General features: G+C 33.1%; 1 long non-coding RNA gene across 1 annotated transcript; it reads right to left on the bottom strand.

The window, feature by feature from the left end:
* Positions 1-5,538: 5,538 nt before the first annotated feature.
* LOC110458415 lies at positions 5,539-6,189 on the bottom strand. Its single transcript, XR_002463791.1, has 2 exons — positions 5,997-6,189; positions 5,539-5,698 (listed from the first exon to the last, which is right to left on the bottom strand). It is a non-coding gene; the product is annotated as an uncharacterized LOC110458415 (long non-coding RNA).
* Positions 6,190-6,476: the final 287 nt, after the last annotated feature.

The raw sequence follows: 6,476 nt of genomic DNA, 5'->3' as shown, positions 1-6,476 counted from the left end.
ATAAAGAAATGTATACATGTATAGGTGTGTAGTTTACAGAGTATAAAGAAATGTATACATGTATAGGTGTGTAGTTTACAGAGTATAAAGTTTACATAGAGAGGAAATGTAAAAGTTTATATGGACGTTTTTATATGTATCAGCGTAAAGATTTCAAAGTTTATAAGTATATATACTCTTATACAGAACATACTGGTTATCAAATTATTGCACTATTGCCCTTGGTATATCTTGCACAATATGTATATAAAATGTTCAGCGGTACTTAGCATTACCTCATACTAGTTATATTATGTACTTGTTTTGTTTGAATGTACAAAATGTCCCATGACTTTTGATTCTCCTATAGTTTGAAATCTTACAGAAAACCAATCTCAATGAGTGATTACTACTTACTTTCTCTACTTATGTTTGTCTGTTCACTCTATCTCAGANAGCGATTTTTTTTTTTTTTTTTTTTTTTTTTTTTTTTTTTTTTTTTATCCCAGACTTACCTGTTCACACGCAGTAATGCAAGTAATTCGTGTGTTATTACCTCGTACGAATGCCTCCGATCGTTCCCCAATGACCTGCATTGTGTACGTTTTTGACAATGGGTAACGTGTCTAACGTGTTATAGGGCCGCGATTGGATTATATTATGTTAAAGTATACGGTCTCCTCTGTAAGAAAGTTTTTATTACTTTTAGATGTATACTGTTATCAATTCTAAAAGGGTGTAAGCAACTCGCCTATATGTATCATCCTAGGGGTATCTTAGTTATACAAAGGGTACTTCAAAATTATCTTAACAATAATATGTACACAGTTTTTGTCTTAATATTATTACTTATATGCATGGATGTCGAACCAAATCCAGGACCAACTAGTCATGAGTTGTCAATCTTCCATTTAAATATTCGCAGATTTAGAAACAAAATAGATTACATAATGGACTTAGCAAATGATTACAATGTTATGTCATTGACTGAAACTCATCTTGATGATAATATACTAACTCGTGATTTAGAATGACAAGGTTTCAGCGAACCTTTTAGGGCCGATAGGAATTATGCTGGTGGTGGAATACTAGTGTATGTTTCGTCACAGATAAAAGCTACCAGACGTTTAGACTTAGAGTTTCCGAATGGCGAGTTAGTATGGATACAACTTGAATTTACACGTAGTAGAATTTTATTATGTACCGTATATAGACCTACTAAAGCCAATAATATGTTCTGGGAACAATTTCGTACTTCAATAGAAAAAGCAATGGATTCATCGGCTAAGCTTGTTATAATAGGTGACATAAATGTAGACATGCTAACTGTTTCTAGGCAACACGTTTTATCGTATATTTTAACCAGTTATAATCTGAGAAATGTTATAAATTCTCCAACACGGATAACCAATAATAGTGCAAGTCTTCTTGATCCTCTCATTTTTTCGGAACAGATTACATGTATCGAATCATCAGTCTTACCTATAGATAGGAATATCAGTGATCATGAAGCATGCTTAGTATATATAGAAGTTTTAATTAGATTAAATTTATCTTATAAACGTGAAATATGGTGCTATAATCAAGCGGATTTTAATGAACTAAACAGGCAAATTGAACTTTTTTCTTCAAATGAAATGTTTATAGAATCGGAAAGTATTGATGAAGCATGTAACAAGTTTACTAATACATTTAAATCTATGGTTAGTGCATGTATCCCCAAAAAAGTTATTAGCATTAGACCTAATGATAAGCCGTGGATGACGACTGAATTGAGAAAATGTATTCGATTACGAGATAGGTTACACAAAAAATGTAGAAGTATGAATGATATTGATAAAACTTGTTTTAAAAGAGCTAGAAACCGAGTAAATTATATGAAAAAGCATGCACGAGAATCATTTTATGCTAATATAGACGGTCTTATTGATAATTATGTAATATCAGATCCTAAATTATCTGGAAACTGTTGAGGCGGTTAATTAAATCAGGCGGTAAATCTAATGAAATTCCACCATTAGTTGATCCACAAAATGGTAGTATTGTATATGATGATTTTGAAAAGGATGAGACTTTAAATAATTATTTTTCTTCTTTCTCAGAATGGATGACAGTGATGCTAGATTTCCTTCCCTTGATCTTAGAATTAATTCTTCCTTGGCTTCCATACAATTAAACCATTCGGAAATAAAAGACGTTTTGGAAGTATTAACATTAGGTAAAGCTCCTGGTACAGATGGTATTAGTCACCATATGTTACGACACACTGCAAAAACTATATGTAAACCTCTTCAAATATTATTTAATATGTCATTGTCTAAATGTATATACCCGACTTTGTGGAAACAGGCTATAGTAATGCCCTTGTACAAAAAAGATGATAAACATCTTTACTACCAGATGTAGGAAAAGTTTTTGAACGAGTAATTGTCAAACATATTCACAACTACTTTTTTGAAAACTCATTATTTTATTCAAGACAATCTGGATTTATGTCTAATCATTCCACTGTGCATCAGCTAATCGAAATCTATCATAATATATGTTTAAATCTTGAGGAAAAGAAACATACTTGTATTATCTTTTGTGACATATCAAAGGCTTTTGATAGAGTTTGGCATAAGGGTCTGATTGAAAAGCTTAAATCTTATGGTATTACAGGAAATTTCTTGAAGTGGTTAATTAATTATCTACAGGCCCGACAACAAAAAGTTTTTATTGGTGAATCATTTTCGAATAGTCAGTCATTAAAAGCTGGGGTACCTCAAGGCTCGGTGTTGGGCCCGATTTTATTTCTAATCTATATCAATGATATTTCCGAAAATTTAATTAGCGTATCTAGACTTTTTGTTGATGATACTTCTTCAATATTTGGTTCTAACAACTGCAACGAAATTGAACGAGTAATGAATCATGATCTTCAATGTATAAATGCATGGTCTAAGCAATGGTTAGTTACATTTATTTCTAATAAAACAGATGTTCTATATATCTCAAATATTTAAAAAAATCAAGATCTGGAGCTATTGTTTGGCGACAGCATTTTAAATTTTTCTGAAAACCATGAGCATTTAGGGGTAACTTTTAGTGCAAATGCTAAATGGGGTGATCATGTTGAAAATATTTATAAAAGTGCTTCAAAACGAATAAATGCTTTAAGACAATTAAAATTTCTGGTGAATAGGAAAGTTCTTAGTAAAATATATACATATTTCATTCTACCTATAATGGAATATGCTTGTGAACTCTGGAGTGGTTTATCTAAATTCCATATTGATTTGTTAGAAAAACTTCAACTGGAAGCTGCTAGAGTAGTAACTGGGTTTCCAGTATATGCAAGTTCTCAATCTTTATATTTTGAAACGGGATGGGACACTTTGAATATCAGAAGAGAACGAAGAAAGCTAACTTTATTTTACAAAATGCACAATAAACTAACACCGTCATATCTTTATACATTACTTCCAGGTTTAGTATGTGATAGAACTCCATATCCCCTTAGAAATAATAATAACTATACCATGCATAACTATATTCTTTCCAATACTAGATCATCATATATACCAGCAACTATAAAAAAAAATGGAATAATTTATCAGAAACCACTAGAAATCAAACTACAGTTAGTCCATTCAAAATGCCATAGCTCCGGAACATCATAAGCCACCTTGTTTCTTTAATCACGGACCCCGTCGCCTTAATATCTTATTAACTAAACTTAGACACAATTGTAGCCAACTGAATTATGATCTCTTTAGTGTGAACCTTGTAGAATCTCCTTTTTGTGCCTGTGGCCTCCCCTGTGAAAACTCATACCATTATCTTTGCCAATGTCGAATGTACAGGAACATCAGACATGAAATGTTAAATAAGTTGATACCATATCATCCTGTGCACCTAGAGCTACTATTGTCCGAAAGGTTGAATTATCAAATGTTGACAATGAGCGTATTTTTGAAATTGTTCAGACTTTTATTTATTCAAGTGACCGTTTCTAAACAAAACTTCGTGTAAACAGGTATATGTATCTAATCTGTCATAATCTCTTCTCTCCTAAACCTCTCATTCTGCTCTGTAGGTCTATAGAATAATTAAAAGTGTTACTGGTTCAGCAAATTGTATATAAATATTTTTTCTTTTCAAACTGAAATAATTCCGCTGCATGGCACTTTGATATGTTACCTAGAAGGAACAGGATTGACTCGAGGAAGGATTCTAAGGAATGTGTTTTATATGGACAAACGAATAGCTGATGTAAAAAGAATGTGTAGCTAGTGCGTGCCATGCAGTAGTTTAAGTTTAAGTAGTTTCAAAATATTCATACTTTGAATGAACCTTTTGTATCATTCGAAATATACTCTACTCATCTCTATGATCTCTTCTGTCTTTCAAAACTCTCTTGTTATTTTATTTTATTTTTTCTTCTATGTTCCTTGTTTTCATACAATTATTTTGATTGGCATATGTCGCTATCACTATCAATGTAATATTATAGTTGAGGAGAGGGCTTCTATAAGTTGTTATAACTTGTGCCCAATCCATTTGATTATATCAATAAAATATGTTTAAATCAAAACAGAAAAAATGAAGACAACAAATTCATTGTAATGCAATTTCCCATCGACTACAAAATAATTGTTCAAAGAAATTGAAAAATAGAAAATAAGTGAAAGTCCCTAATAAGACCTCGTATATATGTCATTATTATATGCTTGAACATTACTCGCAATCACATTGGTCGGACCCTATACACGTGACCAGTCCTCAAAAACTCATGTAGACTGGTTATAGCCTATATGTTGAACTTCCCCGGAACCTGTCGTAGCGCATACGCAGTTAGAACGAAACGCGATATATCAGACGCCAATTCCAATAGAAGATGGCCACCGAACACGCAGTGCGTGTCCTCTATGCTAAACGTAAGGAAATGAACCTTGACGATGTCGTCGAAAACTATGATGCCGAACTGTTGTATTCAACACAGGCTAAACTTACACGAAGACTCCTTCTAGTAAAGGTTAACTATACACAATTTTATTGTAGAAGCATATAATAAAACAGTTATGGGCTTTTGTGCTAGTAAATATGATGTGATATGAACCTGAACAAATTATATTAACCTTGGCTTCGCCTCGGTTAATATCGCCTTTTCAGGTTCATATCACATTATATTCACCAGCACAAAAGTCCATAATTGTATAATATTACATGCATCAGAGTTCCACTGAAAAAATCTTAACTCTTCACTATTGATTATCAAAGATATGACAGGTCATTGTCGTTAATTTTTATGTGATTGTCGGAGGGTTCTCTGACCTTGCCCAGGTTTTTGTAGATTGTAAGCAGGCTGTCTACCGCTCATTCTATTATATTCATAATGTCCTACAGCAGTTTGTCTGTCACACCCATCTTTTTGCAGATTATCAGCAGTTTGTACCTGTTACAAATACCATTTGATCACGCGCTGTCCTTTCATTCAACCATGTACCATTTGACGTGATGCCGTACAGTTATGTGACCATTTACCATTTAGTTAAATGAAAAAAAAGATGTGTCATCTTTTCTGTATACTTCTTTTATTAATAAAGCCCATGTCTGACGATAGTTCCTGTGATCCACGTAAATACTGCACGTGAAAATCATGTGTCCACATAATTCAAGTCCATTCGCATGTTTCTCGCGCCGTGTCTGTGTTGTTAATGTCTGTGTTATCCGGTCCCTGTTAACAGAGAGACGTGACGACTTGAGTGTTCGGGGAGAAGTGAAGGCCAACATTAATGAGGAGTTTTAACACTATTCAATGTAAGTACAAGGCAATATCTGACATGTCCTTATATGGGTAATAAACGGAAACAACTTACAGCTAAGCAGCGTCTTTATAACAAAATTGGAATGTTGAGCTTTGTTCCTGTCTATCAACCAGACACGTGTAGACAGAACGATTTGCTCTGTAAATGTCCATATATATACTTATTGTATTTCTAATTTATAACAAATGTTTCAAAGACACAACTTACCGCATGTGGGAGAGCGACAGAGTTCATGTGTTCAATAATATCCACCTTTACCGCCGTAATGTACGGTACGCCTAACTGTAAACAACAAAACAACAATATGTCACTTCTAACTGTAAACAACATAGCAACAATATGTCACTCCTAACTGTAAACAACAAAACAACAATATGTCACTTCTAACTGTAAACAACATAACTACAAAATGTCACTCCTAACTGTAAATAACAAAACAACAAAATGTCACTCCTAACTGTAAACAACAAAATAACAATATGTCACTCCTAACTGTAAACAACATAGCAACATTATGTCACTCCTCACAGTAAACGACAATATGTCACTCCTAACTGTTAACAACATAACAACAATATGTCACTCCTCACAGTAAACAGCAAAACAACAATATGTCACTCCTAACTGTAAACAACATAACAACAATATGTCACTCCTAACTGTTAACAACATAACAACAATATGTCA

Source organism: Mizuhopecten yessoensis, unplaced genomic scaffold (genome assembly GCF_002113885.1).
Source record: "Mizuhopecten yessoensis strain PY_sf001 unplaced genomic scaffold, ASM211388v2 scaffold9569, whole genome shotgun sequence".
Taxonomy (NCBI): Eukaryota; Metazoa; Mollusca; class Bivalvia; order Pectinida; family Pectinidae; genus Mizuhopecten; species Mizuhopecten yessoensis.
This window is presented reverse-complemented; position numbering and strand designations above follow the sequence as displayed.